The following is a 23,258-nucleotide window of genomic DNA, read 5'->3' as shown; positions in this document are numbered from 1 at the left end:
TCCTATTTCTTAACTCCACGTGGTCGTTCGCTGCCCTTTTTCTGGGCAACAATGCCTCTGCCTCAGAAAGCAGGAGGTTGGTCTCGTACCAAGGCACGTAATCAATCAAGAAGGCCTTGCCGTGCTGGAGGCCCGGGGCCTGATCAACGTCCGCCCGTGACTCAGTCCTTTTCTCCTTCCTAAGGGTGTCGCTGGGATTAAATTCATTAGCGCTCTGCTCAGCTACGAAGACGCGCAGCGCCGAGGAAAAAAACTACAAATAACTCAACGCAATTCTGAGCTCTGAATGGCCCTCCTTGAGTGTGCCTTAAATCAAGCTGCTGCTGTCGCTTCCTGGGAGCCTGGTTTAATGGGAGTGTAGAAATCTGAATAGCAAAACAAGGCCACCTTGGCTTGGCCTTATACAGCAGATATGATCAGTCTTGCACGCCTGATTTCACCATCAGGAAAATAAAAGACGTTGAAATTGCTGTTTATTTAAAACACACACACACACCTGGCTGCACTAGCTAGAATTCCTTATGCAGCAATCTAGAATTCCATTTACTGTATTTTCCCAACCAGTCTTCCGGTTTCTTGTGTTATGCCTTTGCTGCACAGAGTAACCAAATTTTGTGGTAGCAACATTTTCTGTTACAAACTACAACACACTGAGACATCCACCCAAATGCAGAGCCATGTTTTAACAGGTATTGTGTTTTATTTTAGAAAGTCACATGCTTGGACTGTAATCCTAAATGAACTGACTTGGAAGCAGGCTCCTGGGTAATTAATGGGTGTTGCTTCTGAGTAGACCCAACTAGGAATAGTGCAGAAAGGATTAAAAACTCTCAGTGGTTACAGTTCTACTGGACACATCAGCTGGCGTCCATAGTGGTATATACACAAAATGCTGGTACAGTCACTAGACAGGAAAGAACATGTTTCAGTCAGGCATGTCACTCACACACACACACACACACAGCCGGCAAGTGAGAGAGAACTCAGAAGGCCTCTCTATCTCTGAAACCTTAACATTGAAAAAACAAAAATAGGACCGAGCTGGCCTGTCAAAAAAAAAAAAGTTCTGCTTTGGTGAATATATGATCATGTATATATCATTTGTAGAACTTACCAGTGCAGTTCAGCTCTGGTGTAAATTTAAGAAGATTCTATTCATTTTTAAATATATATATATATATTCTGTCTTGCCATGGTTAGGCTTAGGGAAAGCAAAATTTCTCCTTGAGTCTTTCCACCCAGTGGAGGACATGGAAATCACTGAGAATTTTGTGTGTGTGTGTGTGTGTGAGAGAGAGAGAGAGAGAGAGAGGGGCTAGAAACTGAGAGACAATATTCTAGTGCCACTTTAGAGACAAAGCCAGCCAGGTGACCTTGGGCCAGTCACTCTCAGCCCTAGGAAGAAGGCAATGGCAAACCATTTCCAAAATCATGCTGAGAAAACTGCAGGGACTCATCCAGGTAATCACCAGGAGTCAACACTGACTCAAAGGCGTGTGCACACACACACACCGGAGGGAGGGAGGAAGGGAGAGTTTGTGTCTTTGTGAGCATATGAGTAAGAGAGGGTGTGTATGCCCCTAGGTTCAGATGCAGGCTGGCAGATGCAGCATGGAGGCCACAAAGATTGTATACCAGTGAATTCATTCAGCTGTGATGTGTTGAAAGGGGGCAAAAGATCCAAAAGATCCACATATCCTTCTTCATGGACTGTTGAAGAGTAACTATTGTACCCAAGAGGCCTCCAAATATTATTGAATTACAATTCTCAGCGGAGTGCATGGCAATCAGATGGACTACAATACCAATCATCCATAGCCAAGTGGATGGGAATGTGCTATTTATTTCCACCACATAGGTGCCTCCCATTTAGTAAAGGAGTATCTACCATAATTCTGCTCCACAGTTCACTATTCAGAAAGTAGCCATTATCTCTGTTCCAGACAGAAGCAACCTCCAGATCAGTGGAAAAGTTGTTAGTGAACAATGGTGATCTACTGTATCTAGATGGGAGTACTATAGTTTTCTCTCATACTATTCCTCCTATCTCTGGTCCAGTTGTAAAAACAATAGATGAGGTGCAGCACTCTCCTGACAATGCCACTTCAGGACACATTTGATAACTTGCCCCCTGTCACTTCAAATTAACAACCCCAAACAAAATAAATAATTAAATGCTGAAGAGATTGCAAGAAACACCCCTCATTACATAGAGATGTTGTTGGAATATATGAGACTCCACCTGTAGTATAAAGTGATATTGTTCTGATATAGGTTTATTACCTCATCTGTCCCTGGTGAGAACTCCACCTCAGTGAGAAAAGGATTTGATGTATTTTTTTTCTTTAAATCAATTTAACAAATTCTGTCAACATGATCATAAACCAACTTGTATATAATAAATGAATAATAAACTGGAAATTTTTAAAATGGATAATGTATACTTGAAAAATCAACACTACTTATTTTAAAGCACAGGTAAGGACATTGTGAGCCACCAAATACAGCTTCTTGCTTACATGGCTGGGAGATATAATCAGCAACATCTGAGATGGTGGGAGAGGCCCAGGTCCCTTATTTCTCCTTCAGAGCAAATATACTTTGAATGGGAACCTGGTTGCATATTCAAGGCAAGGCTTTGGGGCAGAAGTCAGGAATTTACCCACTGAATAGGTGGTGAGCAGTGAGTGAAATGAAGGCAATGAAGCAATGCATCTTAATATAATGAGAAGAGTTTACTGCCATTTTGGACCATTTAATATCATCTGCCTTTACCATGTGTGGCATACAAATGTTTTCAGAACACACCAACTTGAGAACCAACAATGAAATTACTTTGGTTAACTGAAAAGATAATCCTCCAGAAGGAAATATTTATTTATTATTTTAAGCACCTACATCAGGCCCTGCCAGAACTGTTGCAGTTGAACTCTGGCCATTAGTAGCTGTTTATAGCCTAGCCAGTTTGACTGCTTGCATGTTGGGCCTGGAAATCCTGGGAGAGTTTCCAAGGGGACTCACTAAGAGCTGCCCTTTGCAACAGAGCAGAAGGTTGAGCTGCCTGTCATTCCTGGGGTACAGCAGGAAAAGGGAAGCCAGTGACATGCCTGATGGTGTGAAAGGGGAGTCTAGCCTCTTGCTGCTCTGACAACCAATCACAGAGCATTGGTGACAAGCTCTGAAAGGGCTACTCTCTGCAACCTTGTTCAGTTCTCTTAGCTCTCAGAAGAGACAGCTGGCTTGTAAGGGAGAACTGGTGAGGCAAGCAAGCAAGAGAGGACAGATGAAGAGGAGGCAAATCAGTCACACCCTCAAACTTCCTGACTTTCTCCTCACAATCCCATAGCACAAGGCTCCATTTCCATTGACCAACCCAAATAATAGATGTCCCACCTCCACTAGAAACAAATGAAACAGAATCTCTTAGAAAAGCTGTAAATTGTCAGATCTTAGGGCAAGGACCAGTTTCTAACCGTGTTTATATAAAAGCATATCTGATATAACTTATTTAGACCAACCCCATGTAGTTTGAGTTAGGAAATAATACTTCCCAAATTCTCTGAGACTGTGTTTGGATGAATACACAAGAGTGCTTGAATAAATGTGTCCAGTGATTTTCATCATTTTTCCCTTTTTGTCACTTTCTCCCATCCAATTAATCCAGTTTAGCGAGACTACTTAGATTCAGGATCCAAATATTTTATGGATTCTTCACCTAAAAGCTACAGGTCTGAATAAAGACAGGAATGGTTCCCAGAGAAGTAAGCCAGGCTCATTTTGACTTGGAATTTTGGATGTGAATAAGGTTATTTTTTGCATTAGTGATCTATAGCATGTAGAGTCCTATAACCATTGCTGGGCCAAAATAACAGTAATGTGGAGAGGCTTTGTATCATTTCAACAGTAATGTGGACAGGCTTTATATCACTTCATTTTATATTATGATATGCATGCCTTGTGCATCCTTTATTTATTATGGATACCTGAGTAAATTAAAATTATCCTTCAGATGTCATCTATCTAGTACCTTCCCCACATACTGAAACTACAACTTCCAGGATTTCGAACAAGTAACCCCCATGCTGGGAATTGTAGCACAGAAGCCCAAAGACAGTTGAATGGCACCTAAATGGGGAAAGAAGTATCTTAACCTGGTTAAGGCTCAGGCATTCTAATCAAGGCATTTTAATCCAAGCAAGCTTGAGTGCCATTTGGCTATAAATCCCTTGAAACAAATTGACAGACCAATTCAGACATTCACATCCAAGCCTGCAAGAATGCAGACAACCTGAGGGGCAGAAGTAACAGTTTCCCCTTACTGCAGCCTGGGGTAATGGCATAGCTAGACTTCAGACTGCACGTAAGGGATATAGGTTCTATGACCTTCCATACAAGCCTCTTGTCTGCTGCATCTGGAAAACCAGTGTCAGGAACAGGGCAAAGGTAATGGGAGGGCACAGTTTTTGGTCATCCCCAAAAGTGCCCCCCTCCCATTCAGCATCCAAGGTGGTATGGTCAAGGTACAGGTTGGTAACTCAGTTTTGAACAGCAAGCTCTGGATACCAGCCATTGGGCTGCTTCTCTGCTAAAGTGTACTACAATGCTGGGAAAGGGGGGAAAGCCACAATCTTGCAGCCAACACCAGCTTTGGCTTTAATGATTGGATACAAGTGGTGAGTCTTTTTCTGCCTCTTTCTACTCCAAAAGCAGCAATCCTCTTTTTCCTGGGGTTGGGGCTTTAGAGCCACCATGGTGGCAGTCTCAGAGCTACTGTGGGTTCCTCCCTGTTGCAAACTAGAAGCACACAAGATGCCAAGCCAGAACCCCAGTTTGAGGTAGCGCACACAGTGCTGGAGAGTTCTTGTGGCCCAGTAGTTAGTATGAGACAGCTGCTTTTCCGTTCAGGCTGGAGAGCTTTCACAGCACCAGGCAGAGGAAATGACAATGCGAATTCTTAGAGCTGGGCTGAAGAAATGGTGTGAATTGGGGAAAGTCTTGGGAGTTTTAGAGCATGTGTTTTTAACAGAAAAGGAAAAAGACAAAAAAAATTTTTTTTCAATGACTGAGAGGCATCCAACAAAGGATTCCCTGGCTTCTTGAAGTTACACAGATCACAAGCAAGAGCTTCTGGCAAAGCACAAAACGTCACTGAAAACTTTCTAACACCAGGAATGCCTCCCCTGTGAATGCCAATATTTCAAGACACAAAACAGGAAAAAGACTGAAATGGGTTCAGCATTTAAACAGAAAACCTTGTTTGTAGGCCTGAGAAATGAAATTGTCCAGAGGGCTGCCTGATTGCTTGTTTTTGTAAGTAAAACCAAAGAGAGTTTGGTTCTGAGATTTTAATTCTACGTCAGTCTGAAAACAGCCTCCCCAGTATGCAGATACCTAAACTGGGAATCTCATTGAACTCCAATGGATACGTCTAGGTGCATATTCAGCTAAACTCAGTTTTTTTCTGGTCTGCATCTGAACTATAAATTTAACAGACCGATCAGTTTGCAAACACTCTTGTTTTTCAGGAAAGCATCAGTCTCAAAAATGCAGGGGAGACTCTTTAAATCTGCTAACTTCTTTCTGCCTGGGCTAATCCCAGTCAAGCCAAATGGCACCCATTTCCTCTCTGCCCAGTCTATTGCAGGCTCCAATTGCTCACGTTAGACAGTAATGAAATTACAAGGATTTGTTAATCCAGGCTCCGGATCTCTGCAACACAGAGAGGCATATTAGCCCTGCTCCTAGTACAGCAGCTGCAAAAAAGGGGGGGAAGGGTAGCTGTCTTACTGGCTTTATTTATATGTTTGTTTGTTCAGTTTATATAGCTGCCCATCTCACATATGTGATGGCTTTACTGGAACTAGGCAGGTAATTCTGCTGTCAGGACCACCTTGCAAAGGAAAGATGTTCAAAGGAAACACACACTAGACATTAGGCTGCCTTCTGTAGAATGAGAGCTAGGAGTCCTCTTTGTTTTCCCTCATCTTCACCTCAGCTGGGGTTTAATAGGCCACCCCATGAAAGAACAGCAACTAAACAGACATACTTGTTTCCTTAAATTTTCAGAAGACAAGAGAGAGAAAAACCTAAGTTGGGACAAAGCAAGAGGAACAACTGCAGCAAATCTCAGAGGTCCACCCTGAGGCTGCTTTTCAACCTGACTAACTTGCTGGATGAGACTAAATTATTTTAAAGGAAAGCCCGTTGGGTTCTAATTCTACACTCGGGTGGTTGCAACTGTGTGTGGGGACCAAGACACACACATAAATGCGTAAACTTTGCTTGCTTCAAAAGGCAGAAGTAATTATAGAGTATGTTTCCCCAACCTGGTGCCCTCTGAATAGTGACTCCCATAATTCACAACTTCATGACCAATGATCTACTGGCTGTGAATGATAGGAGGTACTGTCCAATGTTCCTGGAGGATATCTGGTTGAAGAAAGCTGCAGTAGGGTAAGCAAGGTGATCTAACTTTGAGAAATTCTGCCAGTTTGATCTGCCAGGGGATGGGGGTACATTGGTTTCATACAGATTTCTTATTTATTTTAAAACTGCAGAATTGCAGCACAGATAAATGATTTGCCTATGTGTAACTATCATGGATTAAACAGATGTTTCCCTGTCGCCTGATCACTCATTGGAGAAAATGCTTCTCAATGGAGCCAGTGATATCACTTCAGTTAATCAGTTCTCAGAGCTGACAAAGCAGTTCCAGATAGACTGCAACTAACCTTCCTTTCACAGACAAAGGTAATTTATAAGGCTACTAAGAACTGTACATCATCACCCTATGCAGGAAAAATCATTTCACAATCTGTATTTGCAGGTATACCCACAGACAAGCTAAATACAGTTAGTTCAACTTTCTGAGTTTGCAGGATGCTCTTAAACATCATTAAGTGACATATTAGCTAAAATGTATTTGGCCAGTTTGTGGTTCAGGGTGTCATGCAAGCATGGCCATCGAAGGTTGTGTCAGAGGTAGCATTCCTTAGTTCAAAATGTTACAGTTTCTAAATTTTACATAATCACATCTATTTCCTCAGTATTTCTATAAGCTACAAGTATGAGATGCAAGTAAAAACACAGCACCTCCAGGCAAATATATTTATTGCATTTGTAGATTACAGCCCATTGCAACAATACCCTTGCTGGGAACAGCCCCTGATGAAATGTAGTTGAAACACTTAAATCTTGCAAGCTACACAACAGCAGAAGCCTCTGAAATTCTGAATTCAGCACATTTAAGGCAACTGAGGGATACACCCTTACAAGAACCTTTACATAAAACTAGATTCATCTAATATATAGAAAACTAAATAACAAAGAGAGGTCAGAACTAGGACATCTTTCTCAGCCAGACAGGCATACTGACACTGAAGAAAAACTTGATATATTAAATATGACTATGTTGAAGTAAATGTGCCTTAGATTCATACTTAAGCATCTGGATAGAGTGGTTTCAGTAATCGTGCCTAGGCTGGTCACCAAAGCATTGGACAGAGCCACAATGACCCTGGTATACTTAAAAGTCCATGGAATGCACTACTGAGTCAGATCTATTGGCCAGACTGTAGCTTGCATCTTAAAAGCATTTAGCAGCATGGTAAGTTATTTGTTTTTTAACCCCATGTTTGAGCTGCTGACACAACAGCTTATAATCTGCAGAGAAGCAAAAGTTACCAAACTTTTGCCAGAAGTCAAAAGAAGGCTCAAAGGTTCGCAGAAGAGGACATTAGGCATGCTGGCATTTATCCCCAAGACACTGCGGGTAGGTTTGCAATCCTGGACTTCAAGGCCCCAGGCCGGAAGAAAATCTCCCTCCCCCTCTCAGCTCATTCGCCTTCTTGGCCCTGGGTGGCTTTCTCTTGGTACTCGCAGGGGAATTTCCCAGGAGCCAGACTGGGGCTCTAGCTAGGCCTTCTCAGAAGCCGCCTGTCGCAGCTCTTTCCTTGGAGCCAACGGGGTCAGCAACTGCAGGTGACAAGAAAAGAAAGCCCTTGTAAACCTCACCCTGGTGCATGATGAGTCATCCCCAGAGTTCCCCTAAGTCAAAGAAAACTTGGCAATCCCCCAAAGCCGGAACTGTTAGGAGGGGTTGTGCCTCGTTGTTTCCCTTTGCTCATTTGATCCCCTCAGAAGTTGGGAGGGCACGAGAAATGCTCTACGTAGAGGACAGGGGAGCGTGTATTTCTGAGGCTGCCGCCACCGTGTATGTCAGGCTTCTGTCGTCTTTCAAAGGATCGGAAAAGGTTTTCATCTTGGCAGTAAGATTAGCAGCTAGAAGTTCGGCGGCTGCAGCCCACACGTCTTCAGTTGCCTGCGTTTATCCTTCCATAAAAGCCGATTCCTTTATTAGAAACAGGAGATGTCTCTCCTACCTCCCCTCTGAAATCCCAACAGGCGAAGCGCAGCCCGACACCTCCCCCAGCATAACGCACATCAAATCCCCTCTGACAAGTCTCTGCCAAACATTCCCGACGCCGGTGGCTGCCTCTTTTCCAACGGGGCCATCCAGCAGCGCATGCAGCACACAAAGAGTCTTCGCCAATCTCATTTCCCTAGGGCAGGTAGCTAAACGCAACACACCCTTTTATTACGAGGGCAGCCAATGTCTCTCCAGAAAACCCCTTTTCCGAGGAGCAGCAAGCATCAATCTGCAAACTATTAATCCTTTTCCCATGGGGCAGCCGACAATCAGCAGCAAATCCAACCTTCCCTGGGGCCACTGCTTTTAACATTCCCTCCCCAAAGCACCGAAACGCTCTTCCCTTCCTCCATCCTTTTGCATAGGTGTTGCCACTCTTTGCATTTCTAAGACTACACACACGCACACCCCTCCCCAGAAGGCAACTAACACCTCCATCATCTTAAGCAATTCCCCCACCAGCAGCACCTTCCTTTTTCCTTCGAGAAAAGTCGCTTCCTTTATTAGAAACAGAAGGCACGCCTCCCGCCTCTCTGGGATGAAGAGCCTCCCCCCCCCCGCACACGCTCGGATTAAAAACAAAAACAAAAAAAACCCACCAAAACACAAAACCTCAGGCACATCTACCCCCGCTTCAGATTTCCCATCCCTAATGGCAGGCGGCCCTCCCCTTCTCAGCTCAACCAACCCGCCCTTCCCTCTCCCTCATATCCCTCATTACCAGGCGCAGCCAACCTCCCTCCCCTCCCGAAGCGGAGCCAACCACCCATCAAATCCCCCTTCACCAACCACTGCTCCCGCTCTCCCTCCCTCCTCGCTCCCGCATCAGCAGGTCCGAGAGACGGCAGTGCGGTTGCTCCTGTGTGGTAGCCAGAGCTAACAGACTGAGCGAGCGCAGACTAGGCTAGGTTTCCCCGGGCGTCGCTGCCGGCAGAGCCAACGCTTTGGATGCCAGCGGGCTCCCTGCCTGTGCCTCGCGCTCTCCAGCGCGCCAGGCCCAAGGGAGCTTCTCGGTGCCAAGGAAGGGCAGAGCCGGAGCGCGCAAATCTTTGCAGCACGAAGCGCCATTCAACAGCAGCCTAGAACGGGCAGGCAGGTGACCCTGCCAAACACAATGAAAAGCGTCCTCCCTCCTCTAAACGGTCTGAGATAAAGCTACTGGGAAAGGGCGGGGGTGGGGGAGAGAAAATAAGATAAAATCTCCCGAGGCAAGCTGTGATACCACCCATGACTTAGCTACGACCTGTGTGGCGAGGCAAGCGAGCAGCTCTTTTCAGAGCGAACCGGCGCTGCCGAGTCTTCCTTGGCACAGGCCCCAGAGCAAGAGAGGCAGCGAACCCTGCCCCGAGGATGGAAAGAGGGGCTGGGAGCCGGCAACCTACGCTGCCCTGCGAGCCCGAGGTGGGGGAAGGGCAGAAAGCGAGAAAGAAACAGCCACAAGAATAAGAAACGCCCGGGCGCCAACTTGGCCGGGCTTTAGCGGTGCACCGCGGGCAGCTAAGGCTCTCCTCGCAGTCACAGAAAAGCAACGCAAAAAGGGCACGAAGAGAGGCTTCTCTCAGGCGGGAAGTTGCCACTTGGCTACTCTTGGCGCCTCCTCTCCTGAAGCCCAAGGTTTCTTCCGCCAGTGGGTGAGAAAACCCAAAGGGGCCAAATGGCGGCCTTGGCGAGGGAGCGGGAGCTATGGATGGTGTGGGGGAGAGAGAAGGGAAATCAGTGCGCACCACATGCCCTTCTGCTATTCCGCACGGAAGCAAACCTAGCCCTAGGCCTGACACGGCCTCCCTTCTTTGCAACAGCGCTGACTCACCAAGCCAAGAAGGGCCAGCGCACGAGAAGGGAAGCCCCGGAGTTGGCTTGGTTGCTGCCCCACACCAGCGACTAACACTCGGAGCGGAAGGAAGGCTGGTGCGGGAGGTGGTGGTGGGGGTGCTGTCTGCCTGCTCTGTACGCTGAAGGGCTGCGAGCCTCCCTCTATTAGGCTACCCAAAGGCACTCTTTCTAGTGGCCAGAAGCAAGCCCGCGAACGAGCGATAAGATGGAGAGCGGCGGCGGCGCCTGGGTGAGGAGGCAGTCAGTCTCTGGGACTGTGTGACACGAAAAGATGGCGCTGCCTCGCTTCCCCTCCCCCTTCCCCTCCAGCAGCCTCCTTCGCTCACGGCTTCCACTTCCTCCCCAGCAGCTTCGCCGGGCCCGTTTCAAGGCTCCCCCTTATGCAGCCGGACACCATTATTAGCTCGGTGGGTCTCTGCCTTTTCTCCTTCATCCCGCTCCGCCTGTCACTCCTCCCCCCACCCCCGTTGGCTGGTTAACTTTCCTGTTTTCTTTTTTCTTTCCTTTTATTTTCCTGTCAGACAGCTTGCGGTGGGGGAGGGGAACGGGTGAACGAACCAGAAGGGTGGAATGAAAAGTTCCCTCGCGGCTGTCCTCTCCGCTCCCCACCCTCAATTTCCTCCCTCCGCCCCCGGAGCCACCAGGGCGGGAAGGCCAAGGAGCTTGGAGGGGTGGAGGAGCTGCACCGACTCCCGGGGAGGAGGAAGGAAGCCGCGCCGGAGAGTTTGACCGAGTTTCTGGCACCGACAGACAAAGCAATCACCCCGGTCTATTTGGGCTTCCAGTCGCCGGTGCAAACAGAAAGAAAATAGACCCTAGATCCAGTAGCCCCTTAATCTAGCTATCGATCCTCCCTGCCTCTATTTGGGGAACGAAATGCCCACGCGCCTCTTTCCCATTAGAGTCCCATTTTCACTTCGGACTGCGACCTTTTTGTCCCTCCGGTCAAGGCCGACCTGAACCCACGTCCTCCCGGCTTTAGAAGAGCGAGGGGTCCCAGCCCGATCGTGTTTCGGGTCTCTTTCCCTTCTTTCTCGCCACTGTGCTCCTCTCCTTCCCCTCCCCCGCGTTCTGGTTCTTTGATGTTGTTTTTTGCTGCCTCCCCGCCCAGCACCTTTACTGATGGATGGAGGGGGCTGGGCTGGGCTGGAAGGGAGGGAAAGAGTTTCTGTGCGACTGGCAACGCTGCAGATGTCACAGTCGTCGGAGAAGTTTAACTGCCTGGAAATTCGGTCACAAAAGAGGAGAGCCAGCAGCCCTTTGAGTCGGTTCCAAATTACCTACCCCCTCCCGTGCGGTGCTAGAAATCCCCCGCCCCGGTGTACACGACGCAGTTGGTCCTAAGTGCTAAGAATTTGGAGGGGTTTGTTTTGGGGGTGAAGTCTGCAAATGACTTTCAGCGCTGCGGTTGCCTGTTTTAGAAGCTGTTAATTGAACTTAGTGATATGGGATGCTGCCTGGACAGAGGGGCAAGAAGGCCTCGCTGGTTCTTTACAAGCGGAGAGCCATCAGTGGGGTTCACCGATTGCCTCCCCCCCCCCGCCTTCTTCACACACTTCCCGTCCTTGAAGCACAAACAAAATACCGGAGACTGTAAATAACATTGAAGTACAGAGCTGTGTGTGTGTGTGTGTACGAATGTGGGTGTGTAAATTACAATATTGCCACCACTCTGCTTTGCCTGCAAGGGCTTTGTTGCAATCTGCTTTAAAGTAGACTGGATATTTCCCTTTAGGGACAAAAAATGCAATATCGAGAGAGACTTGCTCTAGAATCACATCGTAAGTAGAAACCTGCTAAACACATGGAATTCAGTATTTACATACACTGTTGTGAGTGCAAGCAAACAATTGGCAAATATAGATTTCAACAAAATTTATTGCTAAGAAAGATATTTTTGATCTGTATTTCAGTGTGGTTTCTTCCTCCACCCCCCATTCCCCATCCCCAGCAAGCAGAGATCCATGCTCTTGTTTGTTTGTGTCCTTTTCCTTATTGTTGCTGCTGTGCCTGATAGTCACTTAAGTGGAGGCTCCATCTTGGTGCTTACGAAAGTGAAGTGTCCCGCCTGGTTGTTTGTGACTGGTCAGGTCAAGAAAATTCTGACCTCTGATCTGCTGCACTCTGGAGGCCCATGAGTGACGTTGTTGGCTTGTGTTGGCTTGCATGTTAACATTTTGCGATGGTGCTAGCCTTTTATTTGTTCTTAGAAAATAGCTGGGGAAACTCAGAAGCTCTCTACTTGTCCATTTCAAGATCATTGATTTGTGCTGCCAGGGAACTCTGTGCGCAGAGTTGCTCTTTCACCTCCAGACACACAACAAGAACTGTCACCCAGGCAGCACACATACGCCAATCTGGAGACTGTGGTCTAGCAGAGATTATCTTGTAAACCCTCCCGAGCTCCGATGCCCAGCCTCTTTCATCCTGTGCTGGTTTTGGAACAGTTGAAGTCCAAAAGGCTTCAGTAACGTAACTTTGGAATGGAGAAAAAGAAAAAGTGAAGGGGTAGGGCTCCTCGCAGAAAGTCTATTTCTGCACTTTTAGATATTTTTTTTCAACCCCACACCCTTGAGAAGTGCTGGTTTACAATTTCCATCATCCCCAGTCAGCATGCCGAGGTTCACAAAAGCCAGTTTGGAGAAAATCCAGCCCATCTCTCCCCCTCCAGGGTACCAGTGGGGACACTTTGTCTCCTTCATTGCTTTTGCTTTTCAATGGACTTCGAGTGGCAAATTTAACTGTATATGGTGATTTGCCACAATGGGAAGCACCTCTCAGTACCTGCTATCTAGCTCCGGATTGAATATTAACACACCTCCACCTCCCGCTGTCCGCCCGGAGGTTTTGCCTTTTAGGCTTTTGTCTGCTTTCCTGAAGGCCATCAGGCACCAGGCACTTTTTTCTTTAAAGGCAGTGGGGCTAATCGGATTACTGTAGGGGTTGACTGAGTGGTGGGATAACCCATTTTGATTCTTTAAAAAAACGGGTGCAGGGGTCCCCGAGGCCACAGCACCTGAACAATGACCTACGTAGGCCAATGGTTTGGCTGAAGATGCTAATTCCCTTCTCTAAGGGGCTTGCTTTGACTTCCTCCCCAGAAAGGATGTCTGCCGTGTCCTAATCAATCCTGTTTTCTGGCACTCTTGCAGCTCAAAACACCTTGATAGGTAAGCAGGACTAAGGCGGAATTGCCACCAAAGCAGGATTACATATTGGCTCGATCCACTGCTTTGTTAGATGCATATATTGACTGACATTCAGCACGACAGAAACATCGGGTGGCAAACACACGTATTTGGGAAGAGCTCTAAGGGATCTTCTAAACAGAAATAAGACTAAAGAGAAACCTTTTTCCTGCATATTCATCAACAATCATCTGTCACAATACTTTGGTTTTACCAGGCTGTACAGAAATGGGCATTATCAAATAAATGTCAAATGGAGCTGTAAAACGGGTGTCTGAAAACACCTTTCTTAGCCAACTAATTTCATAAAGTGGGGGGATGGTTCATAGAATCGAGATCCCTTTAGGGCTGAATTTGAGGCGGTACTGAAAAATGCCAGCACGTGTTTTCAATATCAGGGCTCAGATCTGGTGTGTGTGAGCTGGAGACAGATGTTTTTCTTCTCCTTCTGAGAGCTGGAAATAGTGTGATAAAGCTGTGCTTGCAGCCTCCCCTACTCCTCCGTGCCCCAGCCTTGTATCAGCTTAACAAGGTTTTCAGGTTTTACTGTTATAGTCCTGCAAACCTGATTGACCGGAGGCCATAAAAGGACAAAACAAATGAAGGTGGGGTGAGCTCTTAAATAAAACTACCATCTCTCACCAGCCTTTTAAAGAAAAGTGTTTTTCAACTGCTGCGGAATGCTTTTTTTTCCTCTCTCAAGTCTACCTGCCTGTCCAAACACGGCTGGAATTATGCAGCAACACTTCAGGGTCAGAGGGTATGATTCTCAAGAGCCCTCAGCAGCTACATGTTAGAGGTATACCCCACTTTGTTCCTTCTCTCCGTTGTACTAGTGAGCAGAATCCTGACCATTTTTGAATTTTATGTTCTTTTTTGGCTGACATGTATGGCGAGCAATTCCAAACAGTCCGAGCGAGCGATTTGAGGGAACAATGGATTAATCCCAAAGATCGTGGCTGAGCATGGACTGCTGCCAATCTCATGGAGTCCTCCCTAGCTTCTTCTGGTGAAAATGAGAGCCTCCGGCCAGCTCTGCCTGGTAAACAGGGAGCGCATTTGTGCAGGCGCACCGAGTAAACAGTGCCTGGCAAACAGACCACCGGCTTGGCGGTGGCTGCGAGCAGAAACCTTCCACTTCTCAGCACTTAGCAACCGAGCCAAGCGTTGTTCGCCGCGCTCTCTCCCGGAGCCAGGCAGGCAGGCTCGATTTGATTTACATTCTTGTTACGATGCAAAGCTTTCGCCTAGCAGTTCAAGGGCAGGACAGGAACCGTGCAAGCGGAGTCTTGTGAACGGAAATCTCTCATTTACAAGGTTCTGCTCCATCACCGAAAGCCACCCTCGAGCACATTTGTTCCGCACGCAGCTCCCTTTTATCTTCTCCACTTGCTCCTTCTTCCCACGTCTCGCAAGGCAATGAGGGTTGGGGGAAGGGAGCCAATGGGGAACTCCAGGCAAATGCTACAGAAGCAAGTGAGCTCGGCTTGGCCTCCCGCTTAGGCCCAGGGCAGGCAGAATGTAAATAGGAAAGTGAGCTCCGGCTCCACGCATAGACGAGAGTCTCCAAGGCCAGACAAACAGGGCTCGTGCACGTGATCAGGCTGCCCTACAAGTCTGTGAAGGCAGCAAAGGAGGAAAGAATCTCCGCCACCACTTTATGGGTTCAGAGCATGGAGACGGTTGGGTTGGATGGATTCTGATAGAAGCCAAGAGCCAGGCTGGCCTAATGCGGCCCAAGAAAAGCGCCCATTAATTTTTAACAAACCCTCCCTCCAATTCTCCAGTCTGGCTGCTAACCTGCCTTGAAGAAGCACGAGATTGTTGGGAATGGGAAACAGAGAGAGAAACCAGGGGAAGAGGGAGAGCATACTTTAGGGTAATTCTTTTTTCTTCTCTCTCTCCGAGGACTGTAAAAACTTCCCAGAATCTCGCAGTTCATCTCATGGATGTCCTTAACCTGAAATGGTAAAGGTTCGGATCCTAAACCAGCTGTTGGGAGAAAGTCATACTGAAATAAATGTGATGTAGTTAGGTACAGTCAGTAGGTAGATGATAAAGATAAAAGTTATGCATTTATGTCCTGAAGAAAGCTATGTGGAGGGATTTGGGGAAAAAAGAAAGAACAACCTGAAATTTAAGAGATACTTTTGTTTCTACCTTTCTTGAAAAAAATAAGCAGAATTAGGAAATCTCACCAAGATATTACAAAATAGTCAAGCCAGTTTGTGTGGTCTACTTTCCTTGATAGTTTGAAATCACATGTCAGGAGTATATTTTTCAAAAGAACAAATTTCTACATTTCATAGAAATAATCACCACATACTTTTTCAATAATAAATATAATGATTTCTTAATCACTGGAATACTGAACAACTTTCATATGAGATTCTTTCAGATTCCTCTCACAATTCCCTTCATGTATCAAAGGCTATGATTTTAACTTTAGAAGAAGGGTGCTCCTCCCTCTTCTACACCCAAAATAAATGGTCTTCATTTATCAGCTGGGTTCATATCTCATGTTAAACCATAACTTGGTTTCTTTCATTTTGGTTTAGTATCTTGTATAAATACAGACATTGTGATTCTAAAACCTGGTTAATGCTAAGAGAATTGTGTGAACCTAGCCAGTTGTGGCTTCTTTAATGAACCTTGATTAAGGAAACTATGGTTTATTGTGATAGGTGAACCCATTCATTTTCCCATTATCTTTTTCCTTATCACATTCTGGGGGAAGTGACTTTCTAGCCATCTGTATAACTTCACCCAATGTGTTAGAAATTAAGCACGAGCTGAGTTTCCAGTATATTAGTTACTGTGCTAGAAATTTTGCTGTTTCTATGTCTGTTAATAAGCAGGTATACCCATTCTAGGCATTTCATCATTATTTAAAAATTATTTATGTAACACAGAGGTGGGTTACCTGTCAGCCCAATCCCTCTTTTGCCAACCATTTTGAGGCAAAAGCAGGCATAAACAATATGCTTTTTGAAAGAGAAAAGGTCCAAAGTACTCCTGAGCCCTTGAAAATACTGTTTTTGTCAAAAGGTTTGATATTGCTTTGACATTTTTCATAATTATTACTTTGCGATATCATGGCCATTCCCTCAGCCACCAAAAGGCTACATTACATAGAATTATATTCTTGTGCTGGGGGGGGAGAAGGGGGGCTATTTTAAGACATAGAACTCTTTAATGTCTGCTTTGGAGCTGAGATTCAGTGGTGAAGGACTCTCAGTACTAATGTGTGAATGTGCCATTTAGCCCAATTAGCAAGATGCTTCATGCAATTGCTTCAGTTTGGGATGAAAGCAGTTCAAGTAATATGGGTTCTATTTGGAGTATCTACCTGTCACATAATAAGAGTACAAGATAATCCACAATTGCACACAATAAATGCTAAAGAGGAGAGAGAAAGCCAATTCTAGCATTCTGCTAGGATTTCTAGCATTTTGGCCAGTCTCAGTTGGCCAGTCAACTTAGCAGTGTTGTCTTCTTGCACCTTGTTCAGTGGTACCTCGGGTCACGAACGCTTCTGTTCACGACCAATTCAGGTCACGAACAGCACCATTCACAAAATTTTGCTTCCGTTCATGAACGCCAGATTGGGTGACGAACAGGATCTGCGGCCATTTTCCCTCCCGTGACAGGTGGTCATGGCTTCCTGTAGGGAGGGGGACTCTCCCTCCAAGCAATAACTGCCTCCCCACCCACCTTCCTGTCCTCCACGCCAGATGTCACGTCGAGCAAGGTTAGCATTTTCTCTCTTCGTACTGTATTTTGTTTCATATTTTTGTGGTTTTAAAAAAAAAAATACATATGGTTCAGAACGGATTAACCGTAATTACATTGAACCTTATGGGAAAATTTGATTCGGGACGCAACCAAAATTGGGTTGCGACCAAATTCGGGGGGGTCAGAACGGATTAACCGTATTTACATGAACCTTATGGGAAAATTTGATTCGGGTCGCAACCAGAGTCGCGGAACGAATTAAGTTCATGAACCGAGGTACCACTGTAGTTGAATCTTCCTGCCATTTTTTAATGAACCAACAAATATAAAAAATTGGTTTTCATTCAGAAACCAGGCCAAAGTTTTGTACCATCTTGTTATGTAATCTCAGGTTTTGTACCCATCCCCCAAGTAAGTAATTAATATACCTTCTCTGGAGATTCCTGAGCACTCTGAAACCAACATTGTTTTACTTCCAAAATATGTGTAACCAACATTTTGTATAATTTTGTTCACCAATCAAAGGTTTTATAGTACCATGGGTCAGGGGATAGAAATATTTCAACTTTGGGCTCCAGGTTACACCTAAAATATATATCATTATATTCACAAATATATATATATAAAAGTTCATATCAATTTTGTATCACTGCATTCTACAAACTCCATGTTTTACATCTCTCCTAGAAGAAAGTAACAAAATGTTCAGTTGGTCCCTCCTCAAGGAGGTGTTCCAGTTACTTGGTGAATGGGTACAAAATTCAAGAAATTTGGAACATTAGTGATACAAAACTGGTACATCATTTTGCCTTGGGTTTTGAAGAAAAGAACCAACCCAGTTGGTTTTGGAGTGCTCAGAGATTCACCATAAAAGGTAGGATCAATGTGAGTTTCCTTCTTTTAAAAATTGCTAGATAAATGTTAGGGGAAAAAAACCATATGTTGCATATTGTTCAGTAACAATTAGTCTAGTTAAGCTACACTGAGGAGACTATTTCAAAGGGGCTTATTCCTTAGTAAATGTACACAGCAACTTTCTATGGTTAGTATGGTTGGACTAGGTATGTGGAGACCAAAATTACACCTGCCCCTGGTTTACTAGTGAACCCTGAGTCAACTGGTATTCTTCAGCCTAGCCCATCCCACAGAGTAGAAGCTGATTTTATTATTTAACTACTTAGATCTTCTCCAACGAACTCTGTGAGGATAACATTGTGTATAGACATGTAGCTTGACCTCTTTTCTCAAACTATTTCAGTATAGCAGCGATATTAGTGGATTTTTGCAAACCAAGTGAACTATGGAATCAACTGTCAGCAAACTTTGGAGAAGATAATTGTCAATCATGAAGCAACTATTTGGGGGACAATGACCTGTTTTACTTCCTCTTAAATCAGATAGTATTGACTACTGCCTCAAGGCTATTGTTTGGGAATAGTATTATTGAAATGGAAAGAGTCAGCAATTTGCAATTTCCCCCCTCCCCCATATTTTTTGACATCAAAAAAGGTATCTGCATTTGATCTGAAGCATTTTCTTTTCCTATTTAAAATCCTGTTTATAGCTTAATCTTCCATTGCATTGTCAACAAAAGCAGCTGCTCTTTCATGAAAAGCAATGCTTCTCCTGAAGATACCAAAGGTTTTCTTTTCTAGCACATTCTCCACTTATAGGCAAAGCCATTCACTGCCTAATGACCAGATTTCTTACCATCAGGCTGTGAGTGCTCCAGAGTTGGAAATAGCTAGCGAAGCAAGTCTATTTTTAATAGACTTCTTTTCGTCACAGGAGACCTGGGTTATTTTTGTAGCTACCACATCTCCAAATTCCCTCTCTGGCCTCCGAAGAAGCATGTCAGTAAGTATATACCCTTATCCCAGATTTTAAGATAGGGAAACGAATCAGATTCTTAATCAAGTTTGGGTTTTCATGCTTCAACATCTTACAATTACAATTTTCACTACAGTACTTTGTTTCTCAAGTCATTCCTCCCTAGGTTTTGTGAATGTGAATATTGAAAGGAGCTTTTTAAAAAATGTCACTGTCCCCTTTCAAATCAGTCTCCATCTTGCAGCAAAGATCGTTTAGGGCCATATTTTTGTTTTCAGCCTTTTCCATCTGTTCCCCAAAGATAAAGGATATTGCTTTATACTTCTGAATAACTCAGTGCTGGATGTAATATCATCCATTAAAGCTATTGGTAATTTAACTATTCTCTTGATCTATAAACAGTTTGCTGATTTCACTTTTTAATATATGAAACCTTACATGCATACTGTTTTATGAAACGGTAAGAATAATTGAAACCAATGCATCTGCTAAGACAGCAATAGAAAAAGTACAGCTTTGCCAGTGTCCTTTTTGTGGCCCCCAAAGCCCATCAGATTGGGAAAGGAATTTAGTCCCTTTTCAGTTTTGGGGGGAGGGAGTTGTGGATTTTAAGGACAGAAGGAAAGCCCTAAACCTTGCAAATGAACTTAAAATTAGTTTGATGGAAATTGTACTTTTGGAGTGCAGTTCTCAACATGTATACAAACTTTGTGCAAGTCAGCAAAAGTTGTATATATCAATTCTGGTAGAAATTCTAGGAGCAATTGCTGGTGTATAGGCACTTGACCAGAAATTATGCTGTGTACTGATGTCCTCAAAAATCTTGTATTCCAACTTTCCTTAATCAAGTGCCCTGATAGTGTTGAGAACTCTCAGAATTCCTAGCTGGCATAGGTAAGGGTACTAATATGAACAAAATCTTTTGTATTCTAACACATTAATGGGTTTGGTGATGTGGAAGTGAAGTCCAAAGCCTTGAATCACTGATTTGATGTGTAATCAAAGAGAAGTGGAACAGTGGAGAAGCTGGGCCCTTTTAATGGTATACACTCAGGGAATAAGTTAGAAACTGAAGACTAAAAGAAGAAAAAATAGGAATGAGAGCAGAAAAAGAGAGGAATCAAGGAAGCCTAGAAAGGGGCAACAATCCGGTAAAACAGCAAGTACAAAGGAACAGGGGAAGGAATTAAAGGAAGATTTGCCCAATGGAATTTTACAGCCTTCCACTAACTGGCACCTTCCAGATATGTTGGATTACAACTCCAGTAATTCTCAATGACTATTGCTGGAAATTATGGTGTTGTAATCCAGCACATGTGAAGGGTGGCAGCTTGAAGGCTCCATTACAGCATTCCCTTGTCACTATTTTTATATGAAAAGTTGATTTCAGAGAAAATCTGAATCTTTATTTTATTTCACATTTATTTTGCTCTCTGGCAAAAATGTATGCAAGATTCTGGCAGATTAATGGACCTGCCCTGCATGTTTAGCATGAGCCACAGATTAAGAGCAGTAATGTCATCAAATATGACATTGCATCCATTTGAATAACAATGTCAGTTTGCTGATACTGACATACTAGCAAAAATACTTGAGCTGCAACCTTAAGCTTCTTTACTTTCCACTGAAATCTGTAAAAATTACCTTTAAAGCACTTGTTTAGTACTGAAATAATAGCCTTATTCAAATAATTGAAACTTGTGACCCTCTATGCCTCTGTTCCCAGCATTGCCCAATGCATTGATTTGCTATAATTTTTTTGATTTCCTACAAATTGGAGTGTAAATGATGTGCAATTAAGAGGTAAGGAAACTTTGTCAGTTTGGATGGGTTCTACTCTCCACAGGTCTGACATGCCTTTTTAAATGCTTGCACAATTGAAAAGACTCTCAGTCAGAAAGGGGCTTATTTATTTATTTATTTATTTATTTCACTGACTTCCAACTATTGGTGGGTATCAGCGCATTGCAATAAATCATACACCATGTTTTGCATGCTACAGCAGTTGAGGTCACATAATATACTAAGCCAGGGCTTTTCAAAGTATGGGACATTATGGGAAACATAGAAGGGGATCCTTCTCTTCTTTTTTTTAATGCTGCCCCAGACATGGTAGTCAATCTTTGAATCATTGGTATTCATGGAAGAGTCACATAAATTCATTTCTCATTTTAGTGGGTCATGGTACCACCAAATTTGAATACTGCTGCACTAAGCCCAAGCTAAACAACCCACAGAGATGAGCAAACCATAACGTTTTTGTGAACTGTGCTAGCACTGAAGATTTTGTTACAGAACCAAACTAGTTTGTACTGTTGCAGCTTTAGAATCGTTCAAATTAATTAATATCTAATTATTCTGATTCAACTGGTTTGTATACTGAGTTGTATTCTCTTGCATCTGTTTTGATTAATATGGTACAAAGCTGTCAGATAAAATTTACACAGGCAGCCAAGTTATTTAGCCATTATCTGGATTCAGAAGTGGTCTTGAAACAGTTGTTAGGTATCCCTGCTATTGTTACTTTCAGTTCTATCAGATCTAATTTATTATGTCTAGGAAGGGAGAAAGCTATACAGGTAGTCCTCATTTAGCAACTGCTTTGTTTAACAACCATCCACAGTTACAACAGTGATGGAAAAGTAACTTCGCAACCAATCCTTCGCAGGTTTGTATAGCAAAGAAAAGCTGAAGTAAGATCGTAATAACAGTTGCAGTTTCACTGAGCAACCATTTTGCTTTAATGACTGAGTTGCCAGTCCCAATTGTGGTTACTAAATGAAGATTACCTGTATTTGCAGTTGTTAGACAACCATAAAACTTACTGCTCCAAGCCCCTAAAAGCTAATATATGCGGAGCTTATCCATATATTTTTTTTAAATAGTCACAGGGTGCTGAGTTCCAGCAAAGTAGCTGAAGTTGAAATGTGTCAGGTTTGTACTGTAGTACAAATGTGGGTATCATCAAAATAGATCTTGGGGGGGGGGGCGGGGAAGGTACAGTTTCCAGAGTGAAAGAAAATAAGAAAAGTGGATGATTAAAGACAAAGGACCACCAAAATAAAATACTTTTTTTATACAACTCATAGTTAAACTAGGACATTCTCTTCCACAAGATGTAATGTCAGCTACCAGAATATGTAACTTTATAAGGGGATCAAATGCATGTATCCCAGATATTGCTGTGTGTATATTAGCCTAATATGGGAGTCACTCGATTCCATTTCTGAGAAACAGGAGCAAGAATTTGTAATATAAAAATGATTCCTGTTTTGGCCAAGTGGCTGTTAGAATATTGAAAAACAGCCTATTGTATTATGATACCTCACATGTGGTACCTTGAATCTTTTATTTTCATTTAATACATTTATTTTGCCTTTACTTTTCACTGTAAAATGATCTGAATTATAATAACCATTATAGTAAAACTTAATAAATATAAGCATTATTAAATCAACTAGATGTAATGGTTAAAAAAATCTTAATAGGACCCAAGCTAGCACTAAAAATAGGGAAACTTATTTGTAGACTTTACCTGCTGCCTAATATATAACAGCAAATCTAACAATAAATTGTTATAATAATATATCAATAAAAATATGGGCATCTTTATGTCCAAACAAACAATTGGCTTTTAAGTTGTCTTATTTGCTTAAGGTGATAACCACTGTTTATTTTGTCTTCATTTATAATTTTTAAAATTGTTTCTATATTCAATAATAGTTTGTATTTTGTTTTTCTTCATGTTGTTAGCTGTCTTGAGAACTGTTTGTAGCAGGAACATGGAACATATACGTGAGTCCCTCCCATCAGACAATGCCATCTTGTCCTACCTTCTCAGTGGCAGAACCCGCCCTGTGAAATAGCATCCCCCCAGAGATGGCCCTGACCTTGCTAGCCTTTTACAAGACATTGAAAACCTGGCTGTTTCCCCCAGCATTTGGGTCAGATGGGTTATTTCTGATGGTGAGTGGGGTCATAGTTTATCTGTGGACATTGGGGAGTTACGTGTGGAGGATTTGTGTGTTTTCGTCCTGTAAGACGTCCAGAGTCACTTGTGGGCAATGGGTGGCTATATAAATCAAATAAATAATAAAAATGGTGGTAAGTTAAAATATTTGGAAGTCAATTTGAGTGCCACCACAGAAAAGGTGCTTATTAGCTACCCATCTGGAGAAGGTCTTCTGTAGAAGACCTTATTTTACAAATAGGGTTTTATGGGAGTTGGGCTGCTGCTGCTGCTG

General features: G+C 43.7%; 1 long non-coding RNA gene across 2 annotated transcripts in view; it reads left to right on the top strand.

The window, feature by feature from the left end:
* The first annotated feature begins 10,396 nt into the window (after positions 1–10,396).
* The window catches only part of LOC148215146 (uncharacterized), a 30,045-nt gene continuing 17,183 nt past the window's right edge, over positions 10,397–23,258 (top strand). The window contains exons 1-2 of one of the 2 annotated variants that reach the window (XR_015796814.1): positions 10,397–10,490; positions 10,608–10,668. This is a non-coding gene — a long non-coding RNA (uncharacterized LOC148215146). Of the gene's footprint in view, positions 10,491–10,559; positions 10,669–23,258 lie in introns of those variants that run through there. The other variant, XR_015796813.1, reaches the window with a different exon arrangement.

This window comes from Python bivittatus, unplaced genomic scaffold (genome assembly GCF_059951505.1).
Source record: "Python bivittatus isolate LINGU-HERP-01145 unplaced genomic scaffold, Pbiv_v1 ctg000350_np1212, whole genome shotgun sequence".
Classification (NCBI taxonomy): Eukaryota; Metazoa; Chordata; class Lepidosauria; order Squamata; family Pythonidae; genus Python; species Python bivittatus.
Note: the sequence above shows the minus strand (reverse complement) of the source record. Positions and strands in the feature narration are given on the sequence as shown.